The following is a 27,561-nucleotide window of genomic DNA, read 5'->3' on the forward strand; positions in this document are numbered from 1 at the left end:
TCTAACTGCCTCTCTGTCTCCACCCATTCTCTCCCCTCCTCTCGCGCCCTCTCTCCCCCTCTCTGCCCCTCTCTCCACAACCTCTCTCTCCCCCTCTCTCCCAAACAAACTCTCTCCCTCTCTACCCCCTCTCTCCCTCCTCTCTCGCCTCTCTCTCTCACCCTCTCTCTCTTCACCCTCTCTCAACCCCCTCTCTCTCGCCCGCTCTCTATTGCCCCCCTCTTTCGCCCCCTCCCTCTTGCCCCCTCTATCCCCGGTCTCACCCTCTCTCTCGCCTTTTTCTCTCTCTCCCCTTTCCGTCCCCCACTCTATCTCACCCCCTCTCTCTCAGCTTCTCTCTCCATCTCTCTCTCTTCACTAGCTCCCTCCCCTTCCTCTGTCACCTCACTCTCCCTCCCTCTCTCACTCCCTCCCTCTCTCCCTCCCTCTCACTCTCCGCTGTCTCACCCCCACTCACTCCCCTCTCCCTCTCCCACTCACTCCCCTCTCTCTGTCCTTCTCTCGACCCCGCTCTTCCCCTCTCTCTCTCCCTCAATCCCCCTCTACCCGCCTCCGTCACCCCCACTCTCTACCCTCTCTCTCCACCCCGCTCACCCCTCTCTCTACCCGTCAATCTCTATCTCCCCTCTCTCTCTTCACTAACTCTCTCCCCCACTCTGTCACCTCAATCTCTCCCCTCTCTTTCCATCCCTCTCACTCACCCCTCTCTCCCCACTGTCTTTCCTCAAACTTTCCCCAATATATTCCCCCACTCTCACCGCCACCTCTCTCCCCCTCTCTCCCTCTTTCTCTCTCCCCTCTCTCTCCCCTCCACCCTCTTTCCCCCGTTCCCTCTCTCACTCTCTCACTCTCCCCCTCTCTCTCCGTCAATCTCTCCCCACTCTCTCCCCCAATCTCGATCCCCTTCTTTCTCTCCCCTATCTCTCCCCCTCTCTCTCCCCATCCACCCTCTTGCTCCCCCTCCCTCTCTCACCCTCTCACCCTCCCCCCTCTCTACCTCAATCTATCCCCACTCTCTCCCCCAATCTCAATCCCCTTCTTTCACTCCCTATCTCTGCCCCTTTCTCTCCCCCTTTCTCTGCCCCCTCTTTCTCTCCAACACCCCACTCTTCCCCTTCTCTCTGTTCCCCACTATCTCTTCCCCCCTCTGCCCCCTGTCGCTCTGTCCCCCTCGCTCTGTCCCCCTGCTCTCTGCCACCTCCTCTGTCCCCCCTCCTCTCTGTTCCCCTCCTCTCTCTATGCCCCCCTGTCCCCCTCTCTCTCTCTCCCTCTCTCTGTCCCCCTCTCGCTGTCCCCCTTTTTCTGTCCACCGTCTGTCCCCCAGTCTCCGTCTCTCTGTTCATCTCTCTGTCCCCTCTCGCTGTCCACACTCTCTCTGTCCCCCCTCTCTCTGTTCCCCAATCTCTGACCACCCCTCTCTCTGTTCCCTTCTCTCTGTCCCCCAATCTCTGACTCCCCCTATCTCTGTCACTCTCTCCCTGTCCCCGTCCCCCTCTCTCTGTCCCCCTCTCTCTGTCCCCCCTGTCTGTCCCCCTCTCCCTACCCCCTCTCTCTGTCCCTCTTTCTCTGTCCACCTTTCTCTGTCCAACTCTCTCTGTCCCCTTCTTTATGTCCCCCTCTCTCTGCCCCCCTCCCTCTGTCCCACCTCGCTCTGTCGCCCCTTTCTCTGTCGCCCCTCTCTCCATCCCTGCTCTCCCTGTCCCCGTCTCTGTCCCCCTCCCTGTCCCTCTTTCTCTGCCCCTTCTCACTGTCCTCTTCTCTCCCTGTCACCCCACTCTCTGTTAATCTTTCTCTGTCTCTCTCTCTCTGTCCCCCCTCTCTCTGTCCCCTCTCGCTAGCCCTCACTCTCTGCCCCCCATGACCCCCTCTCTCTTTTCCCGGTCTCTCTGTCCCCATCTCTGTCCCCAACTCTGTCCCCATCTCTCTGTAACCCTCTCTCTGTCCCCTCTCTCCGTCCCCATCTCTCTTCCCCCTCTCTCTTCCCCCCACTCTGTCCTCCTCTCTCTGTCCCCCTCTCTCTGTCGCCCTCTCTCTGTCGCCCTCTCTCTGTTGCCCTCTCTTTGTCCCCCCTCTCTATCCCCCCTCGCTGTCCCCCTTCTCTGTCCGCCCTCTCTCTCTGTCCCCCGCTCTGTCCCCACCCTCTGTTCCCCCCTCTCTGTTCCCCGTCCCTCGTCTTTCTGTTCCCCTCTTTCTGTCCGACCTCTCTCTCCGCCCTCTCTCTGTCTGTGCTCTCTCTCTGTCCCCCCCTCCCTGTCCCACTCTCTCTGTCCCACCTCTCTCTGTACCCCCCCGTCCCCCTCTCTCTCTCCTCCTCTCTCTGTCCCCCTCTCTATGTCCCCCCTCTCTGTTGCCCTCTTTCTGTCCCCCCAGCCTCCCTCTCTCAGTTCCCCTCTCTCTGTCCCCCCTCGCTGTCCCTCACTCTCTGCTCCCCCATGACTCCCTCCCTCTGTCCCCATCTCTCTGTCCCCATCTCTGTCCCCTCTCTCTGTCCCCCTCTCTCTGTCCCCCTCTCTCTGTCACCGTCTCTCTCTGTCACCCCTGTCCCCCCACTCTGTCCCCCCTCTGTGTCCACTCTCTCTGTCCTCCCCTCTGTCCCCCCCTCTGTCCCCCCTCTCTGTCACCCCCTCTCTGTCCACCCTCTCTGTAACCCCCTCTCTGTCACTCCCTCTCTGTCCTCCCTCTCTCTGTCCCCTGTCTCCCTAAACCCCTTTCACTGCCCCACTATGACGCCCACTCTTAGTCCCCCTCTCTCTGTCCTCTCTCTCTGTTCCACTCTCTCTGTACCCCCTCTCTGTGCCCCTTCTCGCTGTCACCCTCTCTCTGTCTCCTTTCTTTCTCAGTCCCCTCTCTCACTCTGCCCCCTCTCTCTGTCCCCCGTCTCTCTGTCCCCCTCTCTTCGTCCCCACTCTCTCTGTCCGCCCTCACTCTGTCCACCACCTCTCTCTGTCCCCTCTCTCTGTCCCACTCACTCTGTCCCCCTCTCACTGTCCCCCTCTCTCTGTGCCATCTTTCTGTCCCCCTCTCTCTGTCCACACTCTCTCTGCCCCCCTCTCTCTGTACCCTCTTTCTGTCCCCCTCTCTGTACCCCCTCTCTCTGTTCCCCCCTCTCTGTCCGCCCACTCTCTCTCCCCTTCTTTATGTCCCTGTCTCTGCCCCCTCTCTCTGTCCCCCCTCTCGCTGTCCCCAAATTCTGTCCCTCTCTCTCTGTACTCCCTCTCTATGATCGCCTCTGCCGGTCCCCCTCTCTCTTTCCCCCCAACTCTGTCCGCCCTCTCTCTCTCCCCTTCTCTCTGTCCCCCCTCTCTCTCCCCCCGCTCTCTCTGTCCTCTCTCTCTGTCCCACTGTCTCTGTCACCCATCTCTCTGCCCCCCATCTGTCCCCCTCTGTCTGTCTCCCCACTCTCTGTCCCCCCTCTGCCTCCCCTCTTTCTGTCCTCCCGTCCCCCGTCTCTGTCCACACTCTCTCTCTGTGCCCTTCTCTCTGTCCCCTTCTCTCTGTCCCTTCTCTCTATGTCCCCCTTTCTCTGTCCCAGTCTCTCTGTCCCCCTCTCACTGTCACCCATCTCTCTGAGCCTATCTGGCCCCCTGTCACTGTTCCCCTCTTTCTGTCCCCCTTCCTCTCTCTTCCCCTCTCTCTCTGTCCTCCTCTCTCTGTCCCCCTCTCTCTGTGTCCCTCTCTCTGTGTCCCTCTGACGCCCCTCTGTTCCCCCTCTCACAGTACCCCCTCTCTCTGTCCCCTCTCTCTGTCCCCTCGCTCTGTCGCCCCTCTCTCTGTCTCCCACTTACTGTCCCCCCTCTCTCTGTCCCCCATCTCTCGGTCCACCCCTCTGTCCCTCTCTCTCTGTCCCTCCATCTCTGTCCCCCGACTCTCTGTACCAACTCTCTCTGTCCCTGTCTCTCTTTGCTCCCTCTCTCTGTCTCTCCCTCTCTGCCCTCCTCTCTCTGCCCCTCTCTCTGACCTCTCCTCTCTATCCCCCTCCTCTCTGTCTCTCTCTCTGTCCACCCATTGCTCCGCACCCCCTCTCTGTCCCCCCTCACTCTGTCCCCGCTCTCCCTGAACCTCTCTCTCTGCCCCCCATGAATCCCCTGTCTCTCTTTACCCCCTCTCTGTGCCCCATCTCTCTGCCCCCCTCTCTGTACGAACTCTCTGTCCCCCTCTGACTTTCCCTGTCTCCCTCTGTCCCCTCTCTCTCTGCCCTCCTTTCTGTCCCCACTCTCTCTGTTCCCCCTCTCTCTGTCCATATATCACTGTCCCTCTCTCTCTGTCCCCCTCTCACTGTCCTCCCACGCCCCCCTCTCTGCCCCCCTCTCTCTGCCCCCATCTCTCTGCCCCTCTCTGTCCCCCGTCTCTCTGTACCCCGTCTGTCCGTCCACATCTCTCTGTTCCCGTGCTGTATGTCCCCCCTTTCTCTGTCCCCCTCTCTGTCCCTCCACTCTCTGACCCCCTCTCTATGCCCCCCTCACTCTGTCCCCACCTCTCTGTCCCCTCCTCTCTTTCCACCACTCTCTTTCCACAGCTCTCTGTTCCCCTGTCTCTGTCCCCAGTCTCTCTGTCCACCTCTCACTGTCCCTTCTATCTGCCCCTATCTCTGTCTACTCTCTCTGTCCCCACTCTCTCTGTCCATCTCTCACTGCCCCACTTTCTCTCTGGCCCCGCTCTCTCTGAACCCCTCTCTCTGTCTGCCCTCTCCCTTTCCCCCCCCCTCTGTCCCCCTCCACTATGTCACCCCTTTTTTGTGCCTCTCTCTCTGCCCCCTCTCTCTGTCCCCGGGTCTCTGCCGCCTCTCTCTGTCCTCCTCTCTCTTTCCACGCTCTCCCTGAACCTCTCTCTCTGCCCCACATGACCCTCTCTCTCTGTCACCCCTCTCTGTGCCCCCTCTCTCTGTCCCCCTCTCTTTGTCCCCACTCTCTCTATCCGCCATCTCTCTGTTCGCCCTCTCTCTCTGTCCCACTTTCTCTGTCCCACTTTCTCTGTCCCACTCTCTCTGTCCCTCTCTCTCTGTCCCCTCTTTCTGTCCCGCCTCTCTCTGTCCCCCTCTCTCTGCCCCGCCTCTCTCTGTCCCCTCTTTCTTTCCACTCTTTCTGTCCCCCTCGCTCTGTCCACCTCTCTCTGTCTACCCTCTCTCTGTCCCCCCTCTCTGTTCCGTTCTCACTGTCACCCATCTCTCTGTCCGCCAATCTGTCCCCCTCTCTCTGTGACCCTCTCTCTGTGCCACTTCCTCTCTGTTCCTTCCTCTCTCTGTCCCCTATCTCTGTCCCCCCCTGCCTCCCCTCTTTCTCAGTACCCCATCTGTGTCCGCTTCTCTCTGTTCCCCCCCTCTCTCTGCCCCCTCCTTTTGTTCGCCTCTCACTGCCACCCATCTCTCTGCCCCCATCTGTTCCCCTCTCTCTGTCACCCAAGTCTCTGTGACACTCTCTCTGTTCCCCTCTCTCTGTCCCCCCTCTCTCTGTGCCCTCTCTCTGTCCCCCTTCCTCTCTGTCCATCTCTCTCTGTCCCCCTCTCTCTGTGTCCCTCTCTCTGTACCCCTCTCTCTGTCCCCATCGCAGTACACCATCTCTGTACATTGCCCTCTGTCCCCGCTCTCTCTGTCTCCCCTCTCTCTGCACCTATCTCTGTCCCCACTCTCTGACCCCCACACTCTGTACCCCCTTTCTGTCCACTCTGCCCCCCTCTGCCCCCCTTACCAGATCCTCTATCCCTTCTCTCTCTGTCCACCTCTCTGTCCCCTGCTCTCTGTCGCCCCTCTTTCTGTCGCCCCTCTCTTTGTCCCTCTCTCTATTCCAGCTCTCTGTCCTCCTCTCTCTTTCCACCTCTCTCTGTCCCCCCCTCTCTGTCCCCCTCACTGTCCCCACTCTCTCTGTACACCTCTCACTGTCCCCTTCTCTCTCTGCCCCCCTCTCTGCCACCTATCTCTGTACCCACTCTCTCTGTACCCCCTCTCTTTCTGTCCCTATCTCACTCACAACTCTTCTCTCAGCCCCCGCTCTCTCTGTCCCCCTCTCTCTGCCCCCCGTCACTCTATACCCCGTTTCTGTCCCCATCCCTCTGTTCCAGAGCTCTCTGTCCACACTTCCTCTGTCCCTCTCAGTGACCCCTCTCTGCCCCCTCACTCTGTCCCCTCCTCTCTATCCCCCACTCTCTGTCCCCCTTGCTTCGTCCCCCTCGTTCTGTCCCCCTCTCTCTGTCCCGCCTGTCTATGTCCCCACTCTCTCTGTCCCCATCTCTCAGTCCCCGCTATCTCTGCCCCCTCTCTCTGTACTACCTCTCTGACCCCTCTTTCTGTCCCCCTCTCTCTGTACCCCCTATCTCTGTCCAACCTCTCCCTGTGCCCCATCTGTCCCCCATTCTCTCTGTCTCCCACCTCTATGTCTCCCCTCTCTGCCCCCCGTCCTCACGTCTCTCTGTCCCCCGAAGTCTGACCCCTCTCTCTCTGTCACCCTTCTCTCTGTTTGCTCCCAATCTCTGCCCCTCGCTCTGTCCAACCTTTCTGTCCCCCTGTCTCTGTGTCCCCCTCGCTCTGTCCCCCCTCGCTCTGTCCCCACTGTCCCCACTCTCTGTGTACCCCTCTCTATGTAGACCCCTCGCTCCATCCCCCAGTCTCTGTCACTTTCTCTCTGTCCCCCTCTCTCTCGGCCCCCTCCCCTCTGCCTACTCGCTCTGTCCACCCTCCCTGTCCCCTGTCTCCCTGTCCCCTCTCGCTCCCTCACCCCTCTCCGTCCCCACTCACTCTGTCCCCGTCACTCTGTCCCCACTCTCTCGATCCCCTCTCTCTATCCCCACGTCTCTCTGTCCCCTAAGTCTGTCCCCCTCTCTCTGTCACTCATCTCTATGCCCCCTCTCTGCCCGTCTCTCTGTCCCACTCTCGCTCTGTCCACCCTCCCTGTCCCCTGTGTCTCTGCCCGCCCTCGCTCTTTCCCACCTCTGTCTGTCCCCCACTCTCTCTGTCCCCCATCCTCTCTGTCCTCCCCTCCTCTCTGTCACGGTGTCTCTGTCCCCCCTCTCTGTCCCTGTGTCTCTGTCCCCCTCTCTCTGTCCCCTCTCTCCCTGAACCTCTATCTCTGCCCAACTATGACACCCTCTCTCTGTCCCTCTCTATCTGTCCCCCTTCTCTGTTCCACTCTCTATGTACCCCCTCTCTGTGCCCCTTCTCGCTGTCCCCCTTTCTCTTTCCGGCCCCCTCTCTCTCTGCCCCCCTCTCTCTGTCCACCACTCTCAGTCCCCACTATCTCTGCCCATTATTCTCTGTCCCTTTCTCTCTCTGCCCTCTCCCTCTGTCCCTCTCTCTGTGCCCCCTCTCTCTGTCCACCCTCTCTCTGACTGCCCCCTCTCACTGACTGCCCCCTCTCTCTGTCCCACTCTCTCTGTCCCACTCTCTCTGTCCCACTCTTTCTGTCCCACTCTCTCTGCCCCCTCTCTCTGTCCGCCTCTCTCTGTCCCTCTCTCTCTGTCCCTCTTTCTCTGTCCCGGTCTCACTGTCACCCATCTCTCTGCCCCCCTATCTGTCCCCCTCTCTCTGTGACACTCTCTCTGTGCCATTTCCTCTCTGTTCCTCCCTCTCTCTGTCCCCCTATCCCTGTCCCCTAAGTCTGTCCCCCTCTCTCTGTCACCAATCTCTCTGCCTGCCCCCGCTCTGCCCGTCTCTCTGTCTCACTCTCGCTCTGTCCACCTTCCCTGTCCCCTGTGGGTCTGTCCGCCCTCACTCTTTCCCACCTCTCTCTGTCCCCCACTCTCTCTGTCCCCCCCACCCCCTTTCTCACCTCCTCTCTGTCCTCCCTCCTCTCTGTCACGGTGTCTCTGTCCCCCTCTCTCTGTCCCCTCTCTCATTGTACCACTTTCTCTGCCCAACTATGATGCTCTCTCTCTGTCCTCCTCTCTCTGTTCCGTCTCTCTGTTCCACTCTCTCTGACGCCCTCTCTGTGCCCCTTCTCGCTGTCCCCCTCTCTCTGTCCCCTCTTTTCTCTCTGCACCCCTCTCTTTCTCTGCCCCCCTCTCTCTGTCCCCCCTCTCTCTGTCCCCCCTCTCTCTGCACCCTCTCTCTGTTCACCACTCTCTGTCCCCACTCTCTCTGACCCCCATTCTCTGACCCTGCCTCTCTCTACCCTCTCTCTCTGTCCCTCTCTCACTGTCCACCTCTCTCTCTCTGGCCCACTCTCTCTGTCCCCCTTCTTTCTGTCCTCCTCCTCTCTGTCACACCTTTCTCTGTGCCACTATCACTGACGCCTCTCCGTCCCCGTGTCTCTGCGCCCTCTCTCTGTCCCTCTCTCTCTGTCCCCGCTGTCCCTGAACCTCTCTGTCTAACCCCCATGACCCGCTCTCTCTGTCACCCTTCTCTGTGTCCCCTCTCTCTGTCCGCCCTCTCTCTGACTGCCCCCTCTCTCTGTCCCCCTCTCTCTCTCCCACTCTCTTTGTCCCCCTCTCTCTGTCCCCACTTTCTTTGACCCCCATTCTCTGTCCCTGTCTCTCTCTGCCCTCTCTCTCTGTCCCTCTCTCACTGTCCACCTCTCTCTCTCTGGACCACTCTCTCTGTCCCCCTTCTCTCTGTCACCCCTTTCTCTGTGCCACTCTCACTGTCCCCCTCTCTGTCCCCGTTTCTCTGCCCCCACTCTCTGTCCCCCTCTCTCTGTCCCCGCTCTCCCTGAACCTCTCTCTCTAACCGCCATGACCCTCTCTCTCTGTCACCCCTCTCTGTCCCACTCTCTCTCTCCCCCTCTCTCTGTCCCCATCTCGCTGTCCCCTCCTTCTGTCCCCCTCTCTCTGTGACACTCTCTCTGTGCCACTTCCTCTCTGTTCCTCCCTCTCTCTGTCCCCCTATCTCTGTCCACCCTCTGCCTCCCCTATTTCTGTCCCCACGTCCCCCTCTCTCTGTCCTCCTCTCTCTGCCCCCGCCTCTGTCTGCCCTCTCTCTCTGTCCCCCTCTCTCTGTCACCCTCTCTCTGCCCCGTCTCTCTGTGCCCTTCTCAATGTCACCCATCTCGCTGCCACCCATCTGTCCCCCTCTCTCTGTCACCCATCTCACTGTGACTCTCACTCTGTCCCCCCTCTCTTTGTCCACCCTCTCTCGGTCCACCCTCTCTCGGTCCGCCTTCTCTCTGTCCCCCGTCCTCTCTTTCACCCATCTCTCTGTGCCCTCTCTCTGTCCCCATCTCTCTGTCCGACCTCTCATGGTACCCCCTCTCTCTGTCCCACGTCCTCTCTGTCACACCTCTCTCTGTCGCCCACTCAATGTCCCCGCTGTCTCTCTTCCCCCTTTCTCTGTCCCCCCTCTCTCTGTCCCTCACTCTCCTTCCCTGTCTCTCTCTGTCCCCCTCTCTCTGTCCCTACTCTCTGTGCCCCCCTCTCACTCACCCCCTTCTTCTGTCCCCCTCTCTCTGTCCCACTCTCTGTACTCGCCGCTCTCTGTCCCCCTCTCTCTGTCCCACTCTCTCTGTCCCAATCTCTGTGCCCCCCTCTCTCTCTCCCCCTCTCTATCTCTCCCCCTCCTCTCTGTCCCACCTCTCTCTTTCCAGTGTCTCTGTCCCCGTCTCTCCGTCCCCCCTCACTGTCGTCCCTCTCTATGTCCCCCTCTCTCTGTACCCCCTCTCAGTCGCCCCCCACTGTTCACCTCTCTGTTCCCCCACTCTCTGTGCTTCTCTCTGTCCCGCCTCTTTGTCCCACATCTCTGTGCCTCTCATATTGTCCCCCCACTTTCTGATCCCCCTCTGTCCCTCTCTCATGGTCCCCCTTCTCTCTGTCCCCTCTCTCTGTCCCCCCTCCTCTCTGCCCGCTCTCCCTCTGTCCCCTCTCTGGGCCCCCCTCTCTCTGTCCCCCTCTCTGTGTCCGCCTCTCTGTGCACCCTCTCTGTGTCCCCCGTCTCTCTATACGCCGTCTCTCTGTCCCCATATCTCTGTTCCCGCGGTCTCTGTCCCCCCTCTCTCTGCCCCCTCTCTCTCTGTCCTTCCTCTCTGCCCCCTCTTTCGGTACTCCTCTCTCTGTCCCCCCTCTCTATGTCCCCTGTCTCTCTGACACCGCTCTCTCTGTCCCCCCTCTCTCCGTCTGGCATCTCCCTGTCCCCCCTCTGTCACCCACTCTCAGTCCCCTCTCTCTGTCGCACCTCTCTCTGTCGCCCATTCACTGGCCCCCTCTCTCTGTCCCCCCTCTCTCTGTTCCCCTCTCTCTGTACCGCACTCTCTGTCCCCCCCTCTGTCCCTCTCTCTCTGTCAACCCATCTCTGTCCCCCAACTCTCTGTAACCCTTCTCTCTGTCCGCCCTCTCTAAGTTCCTGCGCTCTCTGTCCCTCTCTCTTTCCCCCTCTCTCTGTTCCCCTCTCTCTGTCCCCCTCTCTCTGTCCGCCCTCTCTCTTTCCCCCGTCATCTCTGTCGCCCTATCTCAGTCCCCCTCTGTCTGATCCCCTCTCTCTGTCCCCATCTCAGTACCCCATCTCTGTCCGCTTCTCTCTGTTCCCCCTCTCTCTGCCCTCCCTCACTCTGTCCGCCTCTCACTGTCACCCATCTCTCTGCCCCCATCTGTCCCTCTCTCTCTGTCACTCAGCTCTCTGTGCCCCTCTCACTGTCCCCCCCTCTGTCTCCCTCTCTCTCTATCCCCCTCTGTCTGTCCCACTCTCTGTGCCCCCCTCTCTCTGTCCCCCCCTCTGTCCCTCTCTGTCTGTCCACCCATCTCATTCCCCCAACTCTCTGTACCCCCTCTCTCTGTCCGCCCTCTCTAAGTACCCTCGCTCTCTGTTCCCCCTCTCTCTCTCCCCCTCTCTCTGTCCCCCTCTCTCTGTCCCACTCTCTCTGTCCCACTCTCTCTGTCCCAATCTCTGTGCCCCCCTCTCTCTGTCCCCCCTCTCTCTCTCCCCCTCTTCTCTGTCCCACCTCTCTCCGTGCCCCACTCTCTGTCCCCCTCTATCTTTCCAGTGTCTCTGTCCCCGTCTCTCCGTCCCCCTTCACTGTCGTCCCTCTCTATGTCCCCCTCTCTCTGTACCCCCTCTCAGTCGCCCCCCACTGTTCACCTCTCTGTTCCCCCACTCTCTGTGCTTCTCTCTGTCCCGCCTCTTTGTCCCACATCTCTGTGCCTCTCATACTGTCCCCCCACTTTCTGACCCCCCTCTGTACCTCTCTCATGGTCCCCCATCTCTCTGTCCCCTCTCTCTGTCCCCCCTCCTCTCTGCCCGCCCTCCCTCTGTCCCCTCTCTCTGTCCCCCTCTCTCTGTCCCCCTTTCTCTGTCCCCGCTCTCTCTGTCCCCGCTGTCTCTTCCCACCTCTCTCTGTCCCCCTCTCTCTCCCCATTCACTCTGTCCCTCACTCTCCGTCCCTGTCTCTCTCTGCTCCCTCTCTCTGTCCCCACTCTCACTGTCCCCCTCTCACTGTCCCCCTCTCTCTGTCCCCCTCTCTCTGTTCCACTCTCTGTGCCCCCCTCTCTCTGTCCCCCTCTCTGTGTCCGCCTCTCTGTGCACCCTCTCTCTGTCCCCCGTCTCTCTGTACGCCGTCTCTCTGTCCCCATCTCTCTGTTCCCGCGGTCTCTGTCCGCCCTCTCTCTGCCCCCTCTCTCTCTGTCCTACTTCTCTGCCCCCTCTTTCTGTACTCCTCTCTTGTCCCCCCTCTCTATGTCCCCCGTCTCTCTGACACCGCTCTCTCTGTCCCCCCTCTCTCTGTCTGGCCTCTCCCTGTCCCCCCTCTGTCACCCACTCTCAGTCCCCTCTCTCTGTCGCACCTCTCTCTGTCGCCCATTCACTGCCCCCCTCTCTCTGTCCCCCCTCTCTCTGTTCCCCTCTCTCTGTACCGCGCTCTCTGTCCCCCCCTCTTTCCCTCACTCTCTGTTCACCCATCTCTGTCCCCCAACTCTCTGTAACCCTTCTCTCTGTCCGCCCTCTCTAAGTTCCTGCGCTCTCTGTCCCTCACTCTCTTTCCCCCTCTCTCTGTCCCCCTCTCTCTGTCCGCCCTCTCTATTTCCCCCGTCCTGTCTGTCGCCCTATCTCAGCCCCCCTCTCTCAGCCCCCCTCTCTCTGTCCCCCTCTCTCTGTCCCCATCTCAGTACCCCATCTCTGTCCGCTTCTCTCTGTTCCCCCCTCTCTCTGCCCTCCCTCACTCTGTCCGCCTCTCACTGTCACCCATCTCTCTGCCCCCATCTGTCCCTCTCTCTCTGTCACCCATCTCTCTCTGCCCCTCTCTCTGTCCCCCTCTCTCTGTCCCCCCTCTCTCTGTCCCCCCTCTCATGGTTCCCCCTCTCTCTGTCCCCTCTCTCTGTCGAACCTCTCTCTGTCGCCCAGTCAATGTCCCCCCTCTCTCTGCCACCTCTCTCTGTCCCCCCCACTCTGTCCCTCACTCTCCTTCCCTGTCTCTCTCTGTCCCCCTCTCTCTATCCCTACTCACTCTGTCCCCCTCTCACTGTCCCCCCTCTCTGTCTCTCTCTCTCTGTCCCCCTCTGTCTGTCCCACTCTCTGTGCCCCCCTCTCTCTGTCCCCCCCTCTGTCCCTCTCTGTCTGTCCACCCATCTCATTCCCCCAACTCTTTGTACCCCCTCTCTCTGTCCCCCTCTCTCTGTCCCCCTCTCTCTGTCCACCATCTCACTGTCCCCCTCCCTCTGTCCCCCTCTCTCTCTCCCCCCTCTCTGTCCCCCTTCTCTCTGTCCCTCTCTATGTCCACCCTTTGCTCCGACCCCCTCTCTCTGTCCCCGTGTCTCTGCCCCCTCTCTCTGTCCCCCTCTCTCTGTCCCCGCTGTCCCTGAACCTCTCTCTCTAACCCCCATGACCCCCTCTCTCTGTCCGCCCACTCTGTGACTTCCCCCTCTCTCTGTCCCCCTCTGTCTGTCCCACTCACTTTGTCCCCCTCTCTCTGTACCCCCTCTATCTGACCCCCATTCTCTGTCCCTGACTCTCTCTGCCCTCTCTCTCTCTCCCTCTCTCACTGTCCACCTCTCTCTCTCTGGCCCACTCTCTCTGTCCCCCTTCTTTCTGTCCCCCTCCTCTCTGTCACCCCTTTCTCTGTGCCACTCTCACTCTCCCCCTCTCTGTCCACGTTTCTCTGCCCCGTCTCTCTGTTCCCCTCTCTCTGTCCCCGCTCTCCCTGAACCTCTCTCTCTAACCCCCATGACCCTCTCTCTCTGTCACCCCTCTCTGTGCCCCCTCTCTCTGTCCGCCCTCTATTGACAGCCCCCTCTCTCTGTCCCTCTCTCTCTGTCCCCCTCTCTCTGTCCCACTCTCTCTGTCCCCTCTTTCTGTCTCCCTCTCTCTGTCCCCACTCTCTCTGTCATCCACTCTCTGCCCGTCTCCCTCTGCTCCCTCCCTCTATCCACCCTCTCTGCCCCCTCTCTCTGCCCTCTCTCTGTCCGCCTCCTCTCTGTCCCCCTTCTCTCTGCCCCTCTCTATGTCCACCCCTTGCTCCGTCCCCCTCTCTCTGTCCCCCCTCGCTCTGTCCCGTCTCTCCCTGAACCTCTCTCTCAGCCCCCTATGACACCCTCTCTCTCTGTTACCCCGTCTCTATGCCCTTTCTGTCCCCCCACCTCTCTGTCCCCCTTTCTCTGCCCCCCTCTCTGTGTCCCCCCTCTGTCCCCATTCTATCTGTCCCTCACTCTCCGTCCCTGTCTCTCTCTGCCCCCTCTCTCTGTCCTCACTCTCTCTGTCCCCCGTCTCTCTGTACCCCTCTCTCTGTGTCCTACCTCTCTGACCCATCTTTCTGTCCCCATCTCTCTGTTCCCGCGGTCTCTGTCCCCCGTCTCTCAGACCCCTCTCTCTGTCCTCACTCTCTCTGTCCCCCTCACTCTGTCCCCCTCTCTGTGTCCCAATCTCTGTGCCACCCTTTCTCTGTCCCCCGTCTCTCTGTAACCCTCTCTCTGTGTCCTACCTCTCTGACCCATCTTTCTGTCCTCCTCTCTCTGCCCCGCCTCTCTATGTCCCCCGTCTCTCTGACACCGCTCTCTCTTCCCCCCTCTCTCTGTCTGACCTCTCCCTGTCCCTCTCTATCTGTCCCCCTCTCTCTGTCCCCCTCTCTCTGTCCGTCTCTCTCTGTCCCCACTCTCTTTGCCCCCTCTCTCTGTCCCTGTCTCTCTCTGCCACTCTCTCTGCCCCTATATCTCTGTCCCCTCTCTCTCTCACCCCCTCTCACTGTCCATCTCTCACTGTCCCTGTCTCTCTTTTCCCCCCTCTCTCTGTCCTCTGTCGCTGCCTCCCTCTCTCTTTCCCCCTCCTCTCTATCCCCGCCTCTCTGTGCCCCACTCTCTGTCTCCCTCTCTCTTCCCAGTGTCTCTGTCCCCCTCTCTCTGTCCCCCTCTCACTGTCGCCCCTCTCGATGTCCACCTCTCTATGTCCCCCTCTCTCTATACCCCCTGTCTGTCCCCCACTCTGTTCCCCTCTCTGTTCCCCCACTCTCTGTGTGTCTCTCTGTCCCATTTCCAATTTTCCCCTCACGCGGTTCCCCCTTTTTCTGACATCCTCTGTACCCCTCTCATGGTCCCCCCTCTCTCTGTTACCCCTCTCTCTGTCGCCCACGCATGTCCCCCTTCTCTCTGTTCCCCCTCTCTCTGTCCCCCGATCTCTGTCCCGCGCTCTATATCCCCCCGTCCCTCTCTCTCCGTTCCCCCATCTCTGTCCCCCAACTCTATGTACCCCCCTCTCTCTGTCCGCCCTCTCTAAGTTCCCGCGCTCTCTGTCCCCCCTCTCTCTGCCCCTCTCTCTCTGTCCCCCTCTCTCTGTCCACCGTCTCACTTTCCCCCACTCTCTGTCCCCCTCGCTCTGTCCCCCTCTCTCTGTACACCCTCTCTCTGTCCCCGCTCTCCCTGAACACCTCTCTCTGTCCCCCTCTCTCTGTTCCCCCTCTCTCTGTCCCTCTCTCTCCTCAAACTGTGACACACTCTCACTGGTCCCCTCTCTCTCTGCCCCCCAGTATGTGCCCCCTCTCTCTGTTCCCACTCTCTCAGTTCCCCAATCTCTGTCTCTGTCTCTCTCTGCCCCCTCTCTCTGCCCCTCTCTCTGTTCCCCTCCTCTCTGTCCCCCTCGTCTCTGTCCTCTCTCTGTCCACCTCCTGCTGTGCCCCCTCTCTCTGTCCCCGCTCGCTCTGTCCCCGCTCTCCCTGAACCTCTCTCTCTGCCCCCTATGACCCCCTCTGTCTCTCTGTCCCACCTCTCTGTGCCCGTTCTCTGTGCCCCCTCTCTCTGTCCCCCTCTCTTTGTTCCCACTCTCTCTATCCCCCACTCACTGCCCCCGTCCCCCTCTGCTCCCTCTCTCTCTGCCTCCTCTCTGTCCCCACTCTCTCTGCCCTCCAACGCCACTGTCTTAACCCAATCTCTGACCCCCCTCTTTGTCCCGCCGCTCTGTCTCCCCCTCTCTGTCCCCCCTCTCTGTTCCCATCTCTGTTTCTCCCTCTCTGTCCCCCCTCTCACTGTCTCCCCACTCTCTGTCCCCGACTCTCTGTACCCCCATTCTCTGTACGCCTCTCTGTCCCTCCTCTCTGTCCACCCATTCTCTGATCCCCTCTCATGGTCCCCCTCTCTCTGTCCCCCCCATCTCCTTACCCCTTTCTCTGTCTCCCCTCTCACTGTCCCCCTCTCTCTGTCACGCTGTCCCCCCTCTCACTGTCCCCCTCTCTCTGTCCACTCTGTCTGTCCCCCATCTCTCTATCCCCCATTTCTCTGTCCCCCAACTCTCTGTCACCCTCTCCCTGTACCCTCTCTCTCTGTACCCCCGTCTCTGTCACCCCTTCACTCTGTCCCACCTCGCTCTGTCCCACCCGCTCAGTCCCACCTCTCTCTGTTCCCCTTCTCTCTGTCCCCCTTCTCTCTGTCCCCTTCTCTCTGTTCCCCTCTCTCTGACCCCCTTCTCTCTGTCTCCCCTCTCTCTAGCCCCCCCTGTCTCTACCCCCACTCGCTCTGTCCCACCTCGCTCTGTCCCACCTCGCATTGTCCCCCTTCTCTCTGTCCCCCTTCTCTCTGTCCCCCGTCTCTCTGTCCACCTCTCTCAGTCCCCCTTCTCTCTGTCCTGCCTCTCTATGTACCCCTTCTCTCTGTCCCCCATCTCTCTGTCCTCCTTCACTCTGTTCCCCTCTCTCTGTACACCCCTTTCTGTCCCTCCCTCTCTCGCCCTCCTCTCTCTCGCCCTCCTCTCTCTCGCCCTCCTCCTATCTCGCGCTCCCCTCTCTCGCCCTTCTCTCCCTGCCACCCCTGTCTCGTCCTCCCCTCTCTCAACCTCTACCCTCTCTCTCCCTCCCCTCCCTCTCCCCCTCTCTCGCCCTCCCCACCCTCCCTCACCTCTTTCGCACTCTCCCTCCCTTTCAACCTCCCCTCTCTCTCCCGCTCTTTCGCCCTCCCCTCTCTTTCCCTCCCCCTCACACGCGCTCCCTCTCTCTCCTATCCCCTCTCTCAACCTGTCCTTTCCTCTCGCACTCCCCTTCCCTCCCCTCTCTCACCCTCCCCCTCTCCCTCCCCACTCTCGTCCTCCCCCTCTCTGACACTCCCCTCTCTCGCCCTCTCCCTCCCTCTCGCCCACCCCTCCCTCCCTCCCCTCTCTCGCCCTCCCCTCTCTCTCGCCCTCCACTCTCTCTCGCCCTCTCCTCTCTCGCCCTCTCCCTCCCTCTCGCCTTCTCCCTTTCTCGCCCTCCACCCTGTCTCGCCCTCCACTCCCTACCCCCTCGGTCTCCCCTCTCTCGCTATCTCCTCTCTCGCCCGTACCTCTCCGTCTTACTGTCTCTCACCCTCCTTTCTCTTGTCATCCTCCTCTCTCGCACTCCCCTCTCTCGCCCACCGCTCACTCCCTCCCCTATCTAATCCTACCCTCTCTCAACCTCGCCCCTCTCTCACCCTCCCCATACTCCATCCCCTCTCTCGTCCCCTCCCTCCCTCGCACTCTCCCCTCTCTTGCCCTTCCCCACTCTCGCCCTCCCCCTTTCTCGCGCTCCCCTTTTCTCCCATCCACTCTCTCGCCCTTTTGCGCCCTCTTGATCTTCCCTGCCACTCCCTCTCTGTCTTTCCCTCCCCTCTCTCGCCCTCCAGTATCTCACCCTAACTCTCCCTTGCCCCCTCTCTCTTTCCCCCCGCTCCTTCACTCTCTCTCCGCCTTCTCACTCTTGACCCCCCTCAATCAGTGTCTCTCTCTCTCTCTCTCTCTCCCCACACCTCCCTCTGTTTCTATCTGACTGAATGTTTCTCCCTCCCTCCCTCTCTCTCAGACATACTCTGTTTCCCTGGTTCTTCCCTCTTCCTCTGACCCAGAGACTTCGGGATGGCGGGGGGGGGGGGGGGGGGGGGGGGTGGTTGATCTTGAGGCTGCCTGTGGTGGAGGGTGGGAGATGTGGGAGGTAGGAGGAGGGGAAAATGGGGTATAGATGGAACTGCTCAGGGAGGCAGAGACGACAGGACAGAGAGAATGAGGGTTGGGGAAAGGCAAGAGTGTAGGTAGGTGGAGAAATCGGAGTTCGGGGGTGTATGAGAGAGGGGGAACGTGGGAGGGTGATGAGAGAGAGGGAGAGAATTGAGTAGAAAGTGGGGGGAAGATGAAATGGCGAGTCCAGGTTGGAGTTGAGGGATTGAGGGAGTTAAACCCAGCTCCTGAGTTCAGAGCGCAGTGCCCTCCCCTTCCCTGACGACCAAGACTTGGAGCTGAGTCTGTTTCTCTCCAGCTCAGCTTCTCCAACACAAAGACACACAACAACATCGGTCACTCTGCTGCTCGGCACGCTTTAATGAACATTTTTATTGTTTACAAATGGAAGTGATCTCCATCGCTGAAACTGACCTGAAATGAGAAAATCCCGGGTGGATTGATTAATGAGGGAATTTGATGGATGGATGAATTTGGGTGAAGGGATATTTCAGCACATTCTTCAGCTGCTGCCTGAACTTAGTCTGGGTTACGGCATAAATCGCGGTGTTTGTGCAGCAACTGAGGAGCTGCAGCATGAAGCCCAATTCCCGCACAAAATCATGGAGATACAGAGGGGTAACCACAATATACCAAATCCGGTACCATATAGAATACAGCATTAACGTTGACCATAATAGGATGAAATTGGCCGAGATCACAAACAGTAAAATGATGGATTTTTTTCGATTTCTCATTTCTGTGTCAGACTGAGTCTCCCCATTGGTGTGAGCGCGGAGTCTCCTGCGGGTTCTGCTGGTCACTAAAATGTGTCTGACGGTGAGAACATTGAGCAGCAGAATCAGGAGAAATGGGACACACGGGGTTAGAATGTGGTGGAGGGACTCGATTGTGACCGAGATACTGGAAGATAGAAGATCGATTGTTGCCTCACAAAACCGGGGGGAGTTCATCAGCAAATACCGAGCCGTGAGCATAAAATACCAAAAAATGTTCTTTAAACAGCTCAGCACAGTCACTGCTCCCAGAACCACAGCCGCCGTTTTCTCACTGCAATATTTACTTTTCAGCTTCTGGCAACAAATGGCCACAAACCGATCAAAGGTGAAAGTGACGGTGAACCAGACAGAGCAGTCAGTGGCTGCATAAAGCAGGACGGCGTGGATATTACACACGGGGACGGAGTCAATTAGGAAATAAAACTGTTGCCGATAAATAATGGGAATGTGTCTCATGATCAGGTCGAGGATAATGACCAGGAGATCCGCCGCTGCCATGGCCCCCAGGTAACGTCTGACACATGGAGACAATCCACAATCTTTATAAAGAAGGACGTAGATGGTCACTACGTTAACTGTGAGGAAGGAAAACAAACCCATTATCCATCAGAGTGGAGGCAAAGGAACCCGTTTGATTGGGGACCCAGTGAGATTTTCAAATGTGCCCCTGTATTCAGGAATTTATTAAAATACCTGGAGCTGGAATAACAAATGGGAAGGTCTGAATTACTGACAAAAATGGAATATAAACCACAACAAACCCTCCCTCCCCAAACACACAGAGACACATCCATAAGGACAGATGGTTTGTAGAACATTCCCACACACTCAATCACTCGACAGCAGGCACAGGTCACTTCTTCCCAGTTCCTAATATGGAGGGTGGAAACGTTGCTGTCCTGAAGGATTCTCTCCCAGTTTCCTGAAGACAAATGGAGTTTGGGAATTTCTGTATATTGGTCTAAATTGTGGTCGATCCTGTGTCGTGGAGAAATGTAAACGCAGGGAAAACGTATTCCCCCCTTTAACTTCCTGAGGGGCCTTCGGAACAGTGTATCCTTCTCCCTGGAACGGGATCTCTTCCCTTAGGATCTTATCATTTTTTCAATTCACTGACGCCCGGCCGTTCAGAAACAATGTCAAGGGTCAGTACGTTCCGGGGAATGTCAGTTATAGAATGTTGGGGACAGAAAAGTCCGGGGAATGTCGGTTATAGAATGTTGGGGACAGAACGTTCCGCGGAATTTCAGTTATAGTATATTGAGGATGGAACATTCTGGGGAATGTCCGTTAAAGAATGTTGGGGTCAGAACGTTCCGGGGAATGTCAGTTACAGAAAATCGGGGACGGAGCATTCCGGGGAATGTCAGTTGTAGAATGTTGGGGACAGAACGTTCCGGGGAATGTCAGGTATAGAATGTCGGGGACAGAACGTTCCAGGAAATGTCAGGTATAGAATGTCGGGGACAGAACGTTCCGGGGAACTCCTTGAACTGTCCATCACCTTTCCCCCGTACCCACCCCACCAACATGATGTACTGTGCCTGGGAACACTGTAAAGTTAATGGGGTGAGAGACGGAGGGTCAAATCACAGGAATGGGAACTAAGGGCATTGCCAGATTAGCTGAAATGGTTAGTTATACCACATTCTCAATCCACCTCACAGAACCAGCCCAGAACCATATACCCAGAGGACATGTCTGTTCACCGTGGAACACTGTGTAGACCAGGCCACTGTACTGCTCAGTACAACCCAGCAATCTGTCAAGTTTCATCCATTGCACTGGCCAATGGTCAATGCAGCAATCTGGCCAGAGTGGAACACTGCATCAATCCGTTCAGGGCATTGATCTATAATCACGGATTAGATACCTGTACAACACCAGAAGCTGTGGGCGGCACGGTGGCACAGTGGCTAGCACTGCTGCCTCACAGCGCCAGAAACCCGGGTTCAATCCCGCCTCAGGCGACTGAGCGTGTGGAGTTTGCACGTTCTCCCCGTGTCTGCGTGGGTTTCCTCCGGATGCTCCGGTTTCCTCCCACAGTCCAAAGATGTGCGGGTCAGGTGATTTGGCCATGCCTAATTGCCCGTAGTGTTAGGTAAGGGGTAAATGTCGTTGTATGGGTGGGTTGCGCTTCGACGGGTCGGTGTAGACTTGTTGGGCCGAAGGGTGTGTTTCCACACTGTAAGTAATCTAATCTGTGCAGATCACAGCAGTGCATTGATCTATAAAGCCGCACTAGATATCTGTCCAGCACAGGGAGCTGTGCAGACTACAGCAGGGCATTAATGTGTGAACCTGAAACAAATATCCATCCAGCATGGGGAGCTGCACATACCACATCAGTGCAGTATCTATAAACCTCAACCAGAATGACTGTGCAGTGATCACCTCTGAATTAATTTGCAACCCAGGAGCATTTACCCTCCCAGCATGTAGGACTGTCTACCCCACCCCAGTGCATTGATCTGTAAACCAGGAACACTTACATTCCCAGAATGTAGGACTGTATACCCCACCACAGTGCATTGATCTGCAAACCAGGCGCAGTTACCATTCCTGCATGCAGGACTGTGTACCCCATCCCAATGCATTGCTCAGTAACACTGTGTTAGATCCCTGCCCAGTGTGCAAGTGACAGGATGTACAGCTCCCACCCATTTACAGCTCCATGTCTCCATTGTTGCCCTGACAAGGGGGTGCTGTGTGAACATCACTGCCAGAGATAGATGGCGGGGGAATCAGTTTAAATATCAGCACATGGGAGGGGTTTGGGAAATAGACAGAGAGAGGAAGACTGAGAGACAGTATCATGGAAGGATGTGTTCCCAGGTTTCAGAATGCTGAAATGTAGACACTTCGATAACATCCTGGAACATGAGCCAGTCTTCCCAGAAATGATGGGAAAAAAAGGGATGTTGGTGTGAGGTGAAATGATGGAGAGTTTTGGATGAGCATTTGTTCTACAGCTTTGTAAATGGAGTCCTTCATGGTTGGAGGTACACACCATCACCCAGATGCCCCTGGATATTCCGTGATCCCTGACACTGATGTCATCTTTAAAAGCCCAATGGGCACACGGATGAGCTTTAGCAGCTTGGAGCTGCCCTGCATAGTTTACCCCCGAGCATGGCAGATAAGGGACAATTACACCACGGTTTGTCAACAGGGGCACGGAGGCCATGGTTGATTGGCGCACGTACAGAGGGGGACCATTTTCTTCCCAGAGGGGGCGACACCATCAGAACCACCGAGCATGGTCTGAGCTCACCACCCAGCTCAGTGCAGTATCTGCAGCCTGAAGAAATGTCCAGCAATACAGGACAAGCATCAATAACCTTCCCCACTCTGTCAGGATCAGAGTCACCGTATTCTCATTGCTCCCTCACACTCACTGTATATCTGTTATAGTACCGACCCCGAACAAGGCTCATGGTCCACCACTCTCACTGCCGCATGCTGCGCCTTCTCTCTCTGTCTCTGTCACTCTCTCTCTCTCTCTCTCTCTCGCTTTCTCTCCCATCCTCCCTCCACTTCACCCCCACGCTAATAACACTGCATGGATACAACACTGTGGACTGACTCCCTCTGGACCCCTCACCATGAACCCCTCCCCATCTACACTAACACTAACAGCAGGATCACCCACTCCCACCCTCACTCACTCCCTCGCTTTGTCCTATTCCAGGAGAAACAGCCTGGAATAGGACAGGAAGGGCCTATCCGGGTGGTGGAGTGCCTGATATCCGTTCCCTCTTCCCCTCCCCCCGCCATGTGAGGAGGACCCTGGTAGGAGCTGGAGAGGACCAGGACGCCTCGTGTGGAGATTCTGAAACATTCACGTCCCAATGACCGAGTAAGGAGCAATGTTCAGTGAAGGGCAATTCTCACTTTAAACCCACTGGCAGCTCCGTTTCCACCCGGCACAACTTAGAAGCCGTGACCCTGATGCCATCTCCATTTTGTGTCGAGCTGCTACACATGGACTCCCCACTGTCTCGGTGTGCCGGAGGGTGGGCTCACAACACTTCGTCACCAACACCTCCCAGGAAAGGAGCACGGAGACTCCCTCCTACACCTCCCCCTGTAAACAGCTCAGATACTGAAACTGATAGTAACTGCTCTCCTCACCTGTCCTGATATCTTCAACAATCTGTGCTCATATACACCCAGCGCCCTCTGCTCCTTTATAACGGTACAGCCTGTTTTAAACTGTCTTTCATTGTCTTTCCTACCAATGTGCATCACCTCAAACTGTACTGCATTGACCCCCATCTGCCATAAAGCTGAACACTACATCAACGTATGATTGTCCTGATAGAGTTCCGCACTGTCTTCCATAGACTTTACAATTCTTCCAGATTTGGTCATATCTATAAAACATTGAGATTGTCATAGCGTCACAGTCCCCATGAAACAACTGAAATCCTGCCCCACTCACAAGTGTGAGCCAGTGAAATACTGCTATATTCCCAATACTGCTATGTTTAATTTAAATTACCAATGAGCTTCATGCCGTGTCCTCACCATCCCCATGTGTGTATCTGTGTATCTCTGTTTGGGGCAGGTCTGGCAGTCTCGGTGGTGCTTAAAGTGATGCAATGCCACCCTCTGCTGGCCTCCACACGCCATTGCACAGGCATTGGAAGAGGGTGAAAACCAACAGGGATTCATTCAGAGATGGGGAGTGAGAGGGCTGCTGCTCACAGCACCATCCAAACTGATGACTTATCCATGGACTGATTTAAATGTCCTTTAAAAGTTGTAGCTGTCCCTGCTTTCATCACTTCCTCTGGAAGTTCATTCCACACACAAGCCAGCATCTGTCTAAAATAATTACCTCTCATGGCTTTTCGAAATCTTTTTCCTCGCATCTTAAAATATCACTCAGTTTTGAATCCCCAATTCTAGGGAAAATGCATCAGCCCTTCAGCTTATCTGTACCCCTCATGATTTAAAAACCTCTATAAAGTTACCCCTTAATCTCATCCTCTCCAGTGAGAAAAACCCAGCATCCCCAGCCTCTCCTGATAGCTCACTCCCTCCATTCCCAACAACATCCAGGTTAATCTGTTCTCAACCCTCTCCAGCTTTATAATATCAACATCAGTAATATCAAAGTGAATAGTCAAGGTGTTTTCTCAGGGTAGGCGACACCAAAACTAGAGGACATCGGCTTAAGGTGAGAGGGGAAACATTTAAACCTGACCTGAGGGGCAGCTGTTTCACACAGAGGGTGGTGAGACTATGGAATGAGCTGCCAGGATGACCAGACTGGACACAGTATTCCAGAAGAGGTCTCACCAATGGCCTGTACATCCTCAACATGACGTCCCAATTCCGATACTCAAAGGTCTGACCGATGAAGACAAACGTGTTAAACACCTTCTTAACCACACTATCTGTATGAGATGCAAATTTTAAAGAATTATACCTGACGGCCTAGGTCTCTGTCCTACAACACTGACAAAGGCCCTGCTATTAATTGTATAGGTCCTGCTCCTGTTTGATTTACCAAATCAAATACCTCGCATTAATCCAAACTAAGCTCCATCTGCCACCCGTCAGCCCAGTGTGTGATATGACTGCCACCTCACCCTTACCCTTCAACTTTAAAACGCCCATCCCTCTCCATGATTCCTGCACACTCCGGTTTTGATTTTCACAAAGACCCTGAGCTTGGTTTGCCTTGTGTGGTTAGGGGAAGGAGGGATAGATTGCAGACACAGTCAGTGGGGAGGAGAGGCTGGACAGTAATCACCGGCCAGGTAGAGGGGAGTCGCACGCTAGAGTTGGGTAAGAGTGATCGGTGTTTTGTGACCAGAAATTAAGCTCTTCTTTTGTCTCTGGTGTCCAGTAATAAATATCCATTTGAGACCCTTTTTTGTGCAGAGTGTGGCTGCAGGATTTCTTTCCCGAATATTGCAGGCTACAGATAATAGCGATTAAAGATGTACACAGTTAATTTGGATAGCACAGCACATACACTCAACATCCTACAGTTGAGACAAATATCTTGCATTTGTTTCACAATACAAAGTGTTTTGTGTAGTTAAGTAATTGTAACCTGATTTTAATAAATCCACACCGAGCTGAAAGTGGGGACTAAAATATGACCCAAAATCTGGGTATGGTAGTGTAGTGGGTAGTGTCCCTGCCTCTGTGCCAGAACTCAGGATTTGATTCCAATTCCTGAACTTGTGTGGTAGTGTTCTTAGCTCAGGAATAGAAGGCCTGGAGTCAAGTCCTGCCAGTTGCAGAGGTATGTCACAGCATGTCAGAACAGGCTGATGAGCAAACACACAGGAGAATACTGTTACAGCTTTATGGGTATTGCTGAGTGATGCTCGTATCCCTACCTCCGGGCACAAAGGTCTGGTTGTAAATCCCACAGAGGTGTCTCATGATACATCTGAACAAATGATTAAAATGGACTTCGAATTGTGACTTGATGGAGAAAGAAGAGGTGTCAGTATGGAACTTCAGAATTTAGGCCCGGGATGACTGAAAGTACAGTTATTAGTGTTGATTGAAGTCACATTTCCTAGCAGTAAAGGTTTGTAAAATCAGAATGGTCACGAGTAGGATGAGTAGTCAGGGTTTTTCCCCAGGTTAGGGGCGTCCAAAACTAGAGGGCATTGTTTGAAAGTGAGAGGGGAAATGTTCTGATGAGACCTAAAGGGCACCTTTTCACACAGAGGGTGGTGTGCGTATGGAATGAGCTGCCAGAGGAAGTGATGGAGGCTGGTACAACTACAGCATGAAAAAGGCATCTGGGTACTGACAGACCTGCCGAGCTTTTCCAGCAATTTCTGTATTTGTTACAAAATGCATGCATTATTAACACAGGTATTCTGAATACATTAAATATTTTAATGTAAACATATTTCAAATCAGCCGAGACCATTTTCTGGTAAGGGTCTGGCTCTGTGTATGACAGTAGCAATGATGTACATACATGGAACAGAGAATGTGATGGAGACATTTTTTGACAATGTACAAGGGACCTCACATGGTCCAGTTTGGGAGAGGATGATATTATTGTGTGATTCAACTCAGAGAGGGAGAAAATGTAATCTGCCTGAGAAGGAACGGCCTATTGCACTCTCTCTCCTTCATTGTTCCTCATCACAGCAATGTGTGCGAGCTAAAACAAACTCTACAGTCATCGTTACCATTCTTATTTTTATAGAACCCCTGCAGTGTTGAAACAGGCCCTTCGGCCCAACAAGTCCATACCAACCTTCCCAACCCATTCCCCTATATTTACCTCTGACTAATGCAGCTAACCTAGAAATCCCTGAACACTACAGACAATTTAGCACGACCAATCTACCGAACCTACACAGTTTGTGGTAGGAAACCGGATCACCCATTAGAAGCTCACACAGAAAAGTGGAGAACGTGCAAACTCCACAGAGACAGTCACCCAAGGCTGGAATTGAACCCAAGTCCCTGGTGCTGTGAGGCAGCAGTGCTAACCACCGTGCTACCCTTTGGGTGCTCCCTGACCAGAATTCATTGGAGTCTACTCACTGCCTAAAGCAAAGGGAATTCAGCCAAATCCTATTCTCCCAGGATGAAATCCCATTGCTAGCAGCTGTGTGAGTACAATATCTTCAGAAGCAGAATAACGTTTTGGACAATCTCAATTTTTACTTTTGTCAAGAGTTCCAATAATATCTGGACAAAGTTGTGTCAAGTTAAAATTGCAGAAACTTTTTAATCTGTTAGTGTGTATGCATGTGTTTGTGTGTGTTTGTGTGCGTGCATTTGTGTGTGTGTGTGCGTTTGCGTGTGTGTATGTGTGTGAGCGTTTGTTTGTGTGTTTGTGTGTGTATGTGTATGTGTGCGCGTTTGTGTTGTGTGTGTGTGTGTTTAGAAAGGGAAATATTAGACCATAAGACGTAAGAGTGGAAGTAAGGCCATCCGGCCCATCGAGTCCACTCTGCCATTTAATCATGGCTGATGGGCATTTCAACTCCACTTACCTGCATTTTCCCCGTCGCCCTTAATTCCTTGTGACATCAAGAATTTATCAATCTCTGCCTTGAAGTCATTTAGCGTCCCGGCCTCCACTGTACTATGCGGCAATGAATTCCACAGGCCCACCACTCTCTGGCTGAAGAAATGTCTCTGCATTTCTGTTCTGAATTGACCCCCTCTAATTCTTAGGCTGTGCCCACGGGTCCTAGTCTCCTCGCCTAACGGAAACAATTTCTTAGCATCCATCCTTTCCAAGCCATTAATTATATATTTGCAATATCCAAACAGTTTGTCATTCATCTTTCCACCATAGTTTGAGTAACATTGCTGTGGCTCATGAACGTGTTGTTTTAGCAGATTAAAGAATCTAGCCTGACTTGTTGCTAAAACTGACCCTGACCCAATCTGAGAGCGATATCGTCGGCCATATCACCGACATGGTTACATTTAATATTTGTTATGAGCCGTGGAGTAGTGGGACTAGAAAAGGAAACAGTGACCCCAAAAAGCCATGGAACTATAGACGGGTGAGCCTGATGTCAGTGGTGGGAAAGTTGTTGGAGGGGATTCTGAGGGATAGCATTTACATACATTTGGGAAGGAAAGGGCTGATCGGAGTAGACAATTAGCTTTCTGCTTGGGAAATCATGTCTCATTAATTTGGTTGAGTTTTTTGAAGAGGTGAGAAAGACAATTGATGAAGACAGTACGGTAGACATTGTCTATATGGACTTCAGCAAGGTTTTCATGTAAAGAACAAAGAGGAAAACAATTTACAGCCCAGGAATAGGCCCTTAGCCCTCCAAGCCTGATCCAATCCAAATGTGCTGTCTAAATCTGTCAGTCAATTCCGAAGCATCTGTATCTTTCTGCTCCCCACCTACTCATGCATCTATCCAGATGCATCTTAAATGAATCTGCCGTGCCTGCCTCTACCACCTCTGCTGGCAACGCGTTCCAAATGCCCACCACCCTCTGTGTGAAGTACTTACCGCGTGTATCCCCCTTAAACATTCCACCTCTTACCTTGAAAGCACGAACTCTCGTTAATGAATCCTTCAACCTGGGAAAAAGCTTGTCTCTATCCACCCTGTCTATAGCCTTCTCCTTTTTTCTAGAGAAAATAAAGCTAACCTACTCAGCGCCTCTTCATAGCTAGTATTTCATTCTGATTGGTAGGCAGATGAGTAAGTTTTAGTCACATGAGACATAGAGGAAGCTGCTCACAATTGGCTTGAAGGAAGAGGGATATTTTTCAGACTGGAGGCTTGTGAGCAGCAGTGTGCTGTAAGAATCAGTACTGAGTTCACTGCATTTCATCATTTATGTAAAGGATTTAGATGTGAATATGGGGGCCATTGTTACTAAGTTTACAGATGACATCAGAAAGGTGGTGTAGTAGATTATCTCAGTGTTCAACGAGACCACAATTAGATGGGACAAAGAGGCAAGAAGTAACAGATGAAGTTTCATTTAGATAAATACCAGGTTTTGCATTTTGTGAAC

This window comes from Chiloscyllium punctatum, chromosome 38, assembly GCF_047496795.1.
Source record: "Chiloscyllium punctatum isolate Juve2018m chromosome 38, sChiPun1.3, whole genome shotgun sequence".
NCBI lineage: Eukaryota > Metazoa > Chordata > Chondrichthyes > Orectolobiformes > Hemiscylliidae > Chiloscyllium > Chiloscyllium punctatum.